Raw genomic sequence first — 8,989 nt, 5'->3', positions numbered from 1 at the left:
AAGCATGTGCGATTTATCTCGTCCAAATTGTTTCTTTTGAAGATGCTGGCAACTAGCGGCGTGAATCAGGGACGGTGTCCAGGAGTGCCGAAATCCCACAGGAGGGCTTTGTGCCTAGTGCCCCCACCCCCACAAATTTGGGGGTGGTATAGGACACAGCAGGCAAGGGCCGCCCCCCCCCCACAATCCTGGGGGGGTTAAGGAGGCTAATTACCCCCATCATAGCCTCCAAATTACCTCGTGTGGGTCGGAGAGATGTTATTGTCAGCCATCTTCCAATGCGCCACCTAGTGGCCCCCCATAATTTATTACTTATACCCCGCCCATCTGGCTGAGTTTCCCCAGCCACTCTGGGCGGCTCCCAATCGAGTGTTAAAAACAATACAGCATTAAATATGGAAAACATCCCTAAACAGGGCTGCCTTCAGATGTCTTTTAAAAATAGGATAGCTGTTTATTTCCTTGACATCCGAAGGGAGGGTGTTCCACAGGGCGAGCGCCACTACTGAGAAGGCCCTTTGTCTGGTTCCCTGTAACCTCACTTCTCACAAAGAGGGAACCACCAGAAGGCCCTCGGCGCTGGATCTCAGTCTCCGGGCTGAATGATGGGCGTGGAGACGCTCCTTCAGGTCTACTGGGCCGAGGCTGTTTAGGGCTTTAAAGGTCAGCACCAACACTTTGAATTGTGCTTGGAAACATACTGGTAGCCAATGCAGATCTCTCAGGACTGGTGTTATATGGTCCCGGTGGACCTTCTGCATACAAAGCAACTGTTCTCCTGCTGAGCTACAGCCCTTCCCCTAACTCCCATTTTCTGCTTCTGAACATCTACTTTTGAGCCTTTGACCCCCTCTGATGTGTGACATCATCAAGATGCGAAACTGATCCCTTGATTCCTGCCTTCATTTTTCAACCTCCTTTTCTCTCCTTAATGATCCCGGTCTGAAATTATTTTGCCTATATATATCTTGACAGCCTCTCATGGTCTCATCTTTTACTTTTCACCTTTATTAATATAGACATAGGGACTGAATATAGAGAGTCTTCTTAAATGCTTAAATATGGAGATGACCTTCTGCTGTTTTCAATGAAAGATGAGGTGTCCTGCTTCACTAAATCCCTTTTCCTCACCAGTGGCAAATGGGATCATCTGACTTAATGATCATCACCTTTTTCCTGGCAAGACAAAAAGACGAGTATGATTTTTTTTTAATAAAAAAAAAGTTTGCCTTTCTGTGCTTTGCACTGTTAAAGAACTTCTGATAACTTTTGTTCTAACTACAGATATGAAGCCATCTCTCTCGCTTAGATCACCTCCACACTCTTTGGCAGGAGGAAGTCATTTCAAGCACACTTCGGGAAATTTAGGTTTGGCAATTAAAGCGAATTTAAATGCTCTGCTGCTTCAGTTCAACAAATCAACTTTTAAAAGAAATTGTTTTCCAGTAGTTAGGGAAGTGGTGAGGAATTGCATTGAGAAGTGTGGAATGAACCAACAACCAACAGGAAGAAATATAACACCCTAAAAGCAAATCAAGGACAAATGCTGGGTGCATGTTCATTGTTGTATAACCTCCCCACAAACAGATCAGAATGGATGTTCAACTAAGAGCATCAATTTAGAGTTCAGAATTATAACAATTTAAAATTTGGAATTGAATACAGTTAAAACATATGGGATGCGGGTGGCGCTGTAGGTTAAACCACAGAGCCTAGGGTTTGCCATTCAGAAGGTCGGCGGTTCGAATCCCCGTGATGGGGTGAGCTCCCGTTGCTTGGTCCCTGCTCCTGCCAACCTAGCAGTTCGAAAGCACGTCAAAGTGCAAATTGATAAATAGGTGCTGCTCCAGCGGGAAGGTAAACGGCGTTTCCATGTGCTGCTCTGGTTCGCCAGAAGCGGCTTAGTCATGCTGGCCACATGACCCGGAAGCTGTACGCCGGCTCCCTCGGCCAATAAAGCGAGAGGAGCGCCGCAACCCCAGAGTTGGCCACGACTGGACCTAATGGTCAGGGGTCCCTTTACCTTTACCTTTACCTTTACAGTTAAAACATAATACAGTCTCAAGAACAGGGTGAGTCCTGAAAATTAACATCTCAGGATTATTATATAGAAAAGAAAAGAAAAGGCATTAGCTCCTCACAATAACAATAAGAGTAATCCATCAATCTGAACATATATATTACTATAAGCAGCCCATATGTCCAAACAGATATGCAAACAAGATGAACAGTTGTAAGATATACAATCAAATGCAGAAAGGGCAGTAAAATCCAGAGCTCTTTTTTATGGTTGCTTGCAATGTATGGCTTGATGACTAGTTCAGTCTTAATAGGAACAAGATACAATGCACCAGTGCAACAAACAGAGAGCAGAAAGCTGAAGGCAGTGATAAAAAAAAAAATCGTCTAGCTGCTGCTCATTGCTTTCAAATCACCCAGAAACTTCATTTATTCATAAGGCATTGTGAGTATCTGTTCTCCATTCACTACAGGATCATGGCAGGAAAATCAAGAGACTGTCAGGATCAGGCTCCAGTGCTGGCGAGGCTATAGCACCCCGGAATCAAAGAAGGTAGGCGGGAATTTATTTATTTGTATTTTTTAAGTTATTGCCACTTTTTCACCTAATTGGGAAACCAGAGTTGTATGCAGCATAATGAAACCATCAACAAGAACAATTAAACACTGACAGCACAGAATTAAATTTACAGCACCGTATAAAATCAAGTGGTCTAAACCACTGAGCCACTTGGGCTTGCCGATCAGAAGGTCGGCGGTTCGAATCCCTGCGACGGGGTGAGCTCCCGTTGCTCAGTCCCAGCTCTTGCCAAGCTAGCAGTTCAAAAGCACGCCAAAAAGTGCAAGTAGATAAATAGGTACCACTCTAACGGGAAGGTAAATGGTGTTTCCATGTGCTGCTCTGGTTTCGGTGCTCCGTGCTGGCCACATGACCCGGAAAAACTGTCTGCGGACAAACACCGGCTCCCTTGGCCTGTAAAGCGAGATGAGCGCCGCAACCCCAGAGTCGTATGCGACTGGACTTAACTGTCAGGGGTCCTTTACCTTTACCTTTTTATAAAATCAAGAAACAATCTTTTAACACCACAGCCCCACTCATAGAACTTTTGGGTCACTGAGCAAGTAATTCCCCAAGGCCCGGATGAATATATACAGTCATACCTCATGTTACATCCGCTTCATGTTGCATTCTTTCAGGTTACGTCCCGGGTTACTTCCGGGTTTCATCACTCATGTATGCCCAGATGCGCAAAATGACGTCACATGCATGTGCAGAAGCGGCGAATCTTTTCATGTTGCGAACAGGCGTCCAGAACAGATCCCGTTCGCAACCAGAGGTACTACTGTATCAGTTTTCAACTTCTTCTTTTTTTGATTTTTTTAATTTTCAATGCAGAATCATAACAAAAATTACAAACATTGAATCCAGAATAATACTATACAAACAAAAATCCCCAGAACATATAGGGAAAAAAACAGAAAACGAAAAAAAAGCAAAGGAAACAAAACTAAACTAAACAAAAACGAAAAAGCACACATCTACAGAAAAAAAAACCATATCATTACGTACATAAACACAAATTGACTTCCTTTCTTTGTTCTAAGACCTCAAAAAATTTACTCTTACTGTATTGTTGTGTCTAATTAGATTACTTCCACCTTGGTACTTTTTTTTTTTAACAACATTTTTCTTTTTCTTTAACCCTGTAAAGCATCATTCATTACATACCAATATACTAACTCCAGAACAATGTTTTTTCATATACTCTTTAGCACAACCCCATTCTTTTAATAATTTCTGGTCTGATTGTCCCCTTATGTAAGCTGTGAGTCTTGCCAGATTTATGTATTCACAAAATTTAATTTGCCAATCTTTCACTGATGGAATTTTTCTGCCTTTCCAGTTTTTAGCTATAAGCATCCTGGCAGCTGTTGTTGCATAAAGGAATACTTTCCTTTGATTTTCGGGGATATCATTTGTAATTAAACCTAAAAGGAATGCCTCCGGTTTTTTTCTGAAAGATATTTTAAACATCTTTTTGAGTTCTTCATAGATTTCATTCCAGAATTGTTTAATAGGTCGGCATTCCCACCACATGTGAAACATTGTTCCTATTTCTTTTTTACATCTCCAACAGGTATTCGATTTTAATTTGTAAATTTTAGCCAATTTTACCGGAGTTAAGTACCATTGGTACACCATTTTCATAAAATTTTCTCTTATTGTATAACATGCCGTGAATTTAATATCATATTTCCATAATTTCTCCCATTGGTCCAGTCTTCAACTTATTATTTTTTAAATTTATTAAATTTGTATACCGCCCTATCTGCATAGATCTCAGGGCGGTTCACAACATAAAATCACAATTTTTTTAAAAAACAGAAAACCTCCAGCATTCCTCAGATGAAAACAGGAACATTTCTCCTTCCTGGCCCCAACTGACCCTCCTTGACCCCCCCCCCCCCATTTTTTGTCCTCCCCCCCCCCACGCAGGTCATTTTCTATCAGAATAAGGATGAGCATCACCGCCGTGGCACCAACAAGACACAGCACAGCCTTTCACTGTCCTAAGAACACCGCTTAATCCCGATTTTATCTATTCTATTCTATTCTATTCTATTCTATTCTATTCTATTCCTTGGTAGACTGACAAAAAGGAAAGCACACCCCCAATAAATAAATTTTATAAAGGAGCTAGATTAGATGCAGGCACACAAAGCATTTAAAAGAAAAAGAAATATCAAGACCCCTTGCACTCCACTCCATTCCCCCCTTTCCGCCCACCCAGGCCTCATCATGCAGTGATGGCAGCCTCTCCTCCTCCTCGCCCACTTTCCAAGAATTCATAATTCTGGAACTGTCCCTGGAAAATCAGGGCACTTGGAGGGTATTCATTTCCCCAGAGAGGGAGTTCCAAAGCCTGGGAGCTACCACAGAGAAGGCCCTGCCTCCATCGCCACCCACCAAACCACCCCAATTCGTAACCCCACAAGGAAGGCCTCCCCAGCTGATCTCAACACAAGCATTGGGGGATGAGGACTGCCAGGTACTTGGGCCCCAAGCCATTTAGGATTTGGAGAGCAGAGTTGGGTTTGTACAGAAAGTAATTCAACCTTGGTTCCCCTAAAGCTGTTGAACTACAACTCCCATCATCCCCTGGCCATTGGCTGAGAGAGCCACAATTCTCAGAGGTCTCCGGGAAGAGGGATTGGTTGCTAAACCACTCTGAGAATGATAGCTTTGAGAGGGGGGCAGAGGTCTCCTAAAAACTCCCAGAATCCTTGATAAAACTCCAGTTTCCAGGATACTTTGGAATCCTGGAAGCCAGGACTATCTAAAGTGGTATGGTACAGTTTGAAAGGTATGCTGCATATGGGGCTTTTGTTTTTTTGTTTTTGTTTTTTTTGAAAATGATATTTATTGAAGTTTTACAGACGAAAAGAGTTACAGAATTAAAAAAGAGAAAAAATAAAAAATAAAAATAAAAAAGGAAAAAAGGTACAAAAATACAAAGAAAAAATACAAAATACATGAAAAGTAAAAAACAATTAAAAACAGATCAATATTTTCATGTCTTATATTTCATTTACTTGTTTCCTGACCTCCTCACACCTCCCTTTTTTGTATTCCAGTTCACATGGTTAATTCAGCAAATCCTTTCCCTCTTTGTTTTTATCTTAATTCTATATCTTAACATATTATAACTTCGTATTTCATCTAATTATCAATCCATTTTTACATTTTCTTTTTAACCTTGTTGCTAAAGCCATTTCATTTCAATCCAACATCATTTTAACATTCATTAATTTTACAATGTTTCTGCAAATAGTCTTTAAATTTCTTCCAATCTTCTTCCACCAACTCTTCTCCCTGGTCTCGGATTCTGCCAGACATTTCCGCCAGTTCCATATAGTCTATCACTTTCATCTGCCATTCTTCCAAGGTGGGTAGATCTTGTGTCTTCCAATACTTTGCGATGAGTATTCTTGCTGCTGTTGTAGCGTACATAAAGAAAGTTCTATCCTTCTTTAACACCAATTGGCCGACCATGCCCAGGAGGAAGGGCTCTGGTTTCTTCAAGAAGGTATATTTAAATACCTTTTTCAATTCATTATAGATCATCACCCAGAAGGCCTTAATCATTGGGCACGTCCACCAAAGGTAAAAGAATGTACCTTCATTTTCTTTACATTTCCAACACTTATTATCGGGCAAATGATATACTTTTGCAAGCTTGACTGGTGTCATGTACCACCTGTATATCATTTTCATAATATTCTCTCTTAAGGCATTACATGCCGTAAATTTCATACCTGTGGTCCATAACTGTTCCCAGTCAGCAAACATTATATTATGTCCAACATCTTGTGCCCATTTAATCATAGCAGATTTAACCGTTTCATCCTGAGTATTCCATTTCAACAGCAAGTTATACATTCTTGATAATATCTTGGTTTTGGGATCTAACAGTTCTGTTTCCAATTTTGATTTTTCCACCTGGAAACCAATTTTTTTGTCCAAATTGTAAGCCTCCCTTATTTGATAATAATGAAGCCAATCTCGCACTTTGTCTTTTAATTTCTCAAAACTCTGCAATTTCAGTTTGTCACCCTCCTGTTCCAAAATCTCCCAATATTTTGGCCATTTGGCCTCCATATTGAGCTTTTTCTGAGCCTTCGCCTCCATCGGTGATAGCCACCTTGGGGTTTTATTTTCAAGTAAGTCTTTATATCTTATCCAGACATTAAACAATGCTCTTCTGACAATATGGTTTTTAAATGCTTTATGTGCTTTAACCTTGTCATACCACAGATATGCATGCCACCCAAAAACGTTATTAAAACCTTCTAAATCCAAAATGTCTGTGTTCTCAAGAAGCAGCCATTCTTTCAACCAGCAAAATGCTGCTGATTCATAATAAAGTTTAAGGTCTGGCAGGGCAAATCCACCTCTGTCCTTTGCATCAGTTAATATTTTAAATTTTATTCTGGGCTTCTTGCCCTGCCAGACAAATCTAGAAATGTCTCTCTGCCACTTCTTGAAACAGTCCATTTTGTCCAAAATTTGCAATGATTGAAACAAAAATAACATTCTTGGCAATACATTCATTTTTATCACAGCAATTCGACCAAACAAGGAAAGCTTCAAGTTTGACCATATTTCAAGATCCTTTTTCACTTCTGACCAGCATTTCTCATAGTTATCTTTAAATAAATTCAAGTTCTTAGCAGTCATATTAACCCCCAGGTATTTTACTTTCTTAACTAGTGTTAAACCCGTCTCCTTCTGAAACCTCTCTTTCTCAAACGGTGTTAAATTTTTCTCAAGAACCTTAGTCTTTAACTTGTTCAACTTAAATCCTGCCACTTGACCAAATTCCTCAATCAGTTCTAATACTCTTTTGGTACTAGATTCTGGCTCCTGTAATGTCAATACTAAATCATCTGCAAAAGCTTTAAGTTTGTACTGTTTAGCTCCGACCTGAATACCTTTGATCAGATGGTCCCTTCTAATCATATTTAGCAAAACCTCCAGGACCGAAATAAAAAGCAAAGGGGAAACTGGGCAGCCTTGTCGTGTCCCTTTCTCCATCTTAAATTCTTCTGTCACCACGTTGTTAACAATCAATTTGGCCTTTTGTTCTGAATAAATTGCACCTATACCATTTTCAAAACCTTGACCAACCCCCATCCCCTGAAGATTTTTCTTCATAAAACTCCAAGAAATATTATCAAAGGCTTTCTCCACATCAACAAATATCAAAACTGCTTTAGTATTAATGTTCACTTGCAGCTTCTCTAAAATGTTAATTATATTTCTTGTATTGTCAGACAAGTGTCTGCCCGGGAGAAAGCCAGCTTGGTCTTTATGTATCTCCTCAACTAAAACTTTTTTCAATCTTTTAGCCAATATATCTGCAAAAATTTTGTAATCCACATTAAGCAGGGATATGGGGCGGTAGTTCTTAAGTTGGGTTTTTTCAAACTCAGTTTTCGGTATAAGTGTAATGTAAGCTTCCTTCCACGACTCTGGCGCTTTTTCCCCCTCCAAAATTTCATTGCAAACCTCCTTTAGTGGTTGAATTAACCAATCTTTCAAAGATCTATAGTATTTTGAGGTTAAACCGTCCGGCCCTGGAGATTTGCCCAACTGCATATTCTGGATGGCACCTTCAACCTCCTGTTCCATTTTTTTATAGTTCAGCATTAACTTATTTTCTTGAGAAATTTTTTGTAATCCATTTGTTCTTAAAAATTGGTCTATATCAGTCTCTTTCTGTGGCCCTTGTGTATATAGTTGTTTAAAATATCTCTGGAAGCACTTTCTAATCTCCAATGGATTCTGTATATTCTTTCCTTCCACTTCCAAATTTGTGATGGTGTTTAATTTTTGTCTTTTTTTCATCTGCCAGGCTAGCAGTTTCCCACATTTATTAGCCGATTCAAATGTCTTTTGTCTCATCTGTTTAATTTTCCATTCTATTTCCTGATTTATCATTTTCATATATTGTACTTGATATAACTTTATTTCTCTCAGAATCTCTTGCGACTTTGGTTTCGCTCTTAATTTCATCTCTCCTTCTTTTATTTTCTCCAGAATTTTATCATTTTTCTCATTTTGAGTTCTCTTCTTTATTGCATTCTGTTGAATCAGAAACCCTCTCATGACCGCTTTGCTTGCGTCCCAGATTACTCTTTTTTCAACCGTGGTAATCAAATTTATCTCAAAATAGTCTCTCAAGATTTTTTGGGCCTTCTTGGTGACCTCTACATCTCTAAACAAGGTGTCATTCAGCCTCCATCCAAAGGAACCAATTGGTGTTAATTTCATCTCCATTCTCACAGCATTATGGTCGGAGCAAGTTTTAGGACAAATTTCCGCTTTTCGAATTTTAGGAGCCAATCCTCTAGTTATCCAAATTTGGTCAATTCTTGTCCATGTCATTTTGGCTTCAGAGAAGAAAGT

The 8,989-nt window shown here is 39.7% G+C and overlaps 1 long non-coding RNA gene across 1 annotated transcript; it reads right to left on the bottom strand.

Annotated features, from left to right (window-relative positions):
- Positions 1-987: 987 nt before the first annotated feature.
- LOC310761013 lies at positions 988-3,365 on the bottom strand. The gene is made up of 2 exons (XR_014547184.1): positions 3,181-3,365; positions 988-1,176 (listed from the first exon to the last, which is right to left on the bottom strand). It is a non-coding gene; the product is annotated as an uncharacterized lncRNA (long non-coding RNA).
- Positions 3,366-8,989: the final 5,624 nt, after the last annotated feature.

The sequence above is a fragment of the Podarcis filfolensis genome (genome assembly GCF_964270895.1).
Source record: "Podarcis filfolensis genome assembly, chromosome: 4".
Taxonomy (NCBI): domain Eukaryota; kingdom Metazoa; phylum Chordata; class Lepidosauria; order Squamata; family Lacertidae; genus Podarcis; species Podarcis filfolensis.
Note: the sequence above shows the minus strand (reverse complement) of the source record. Positions and strands in the feature narration are given on the sequence as shown.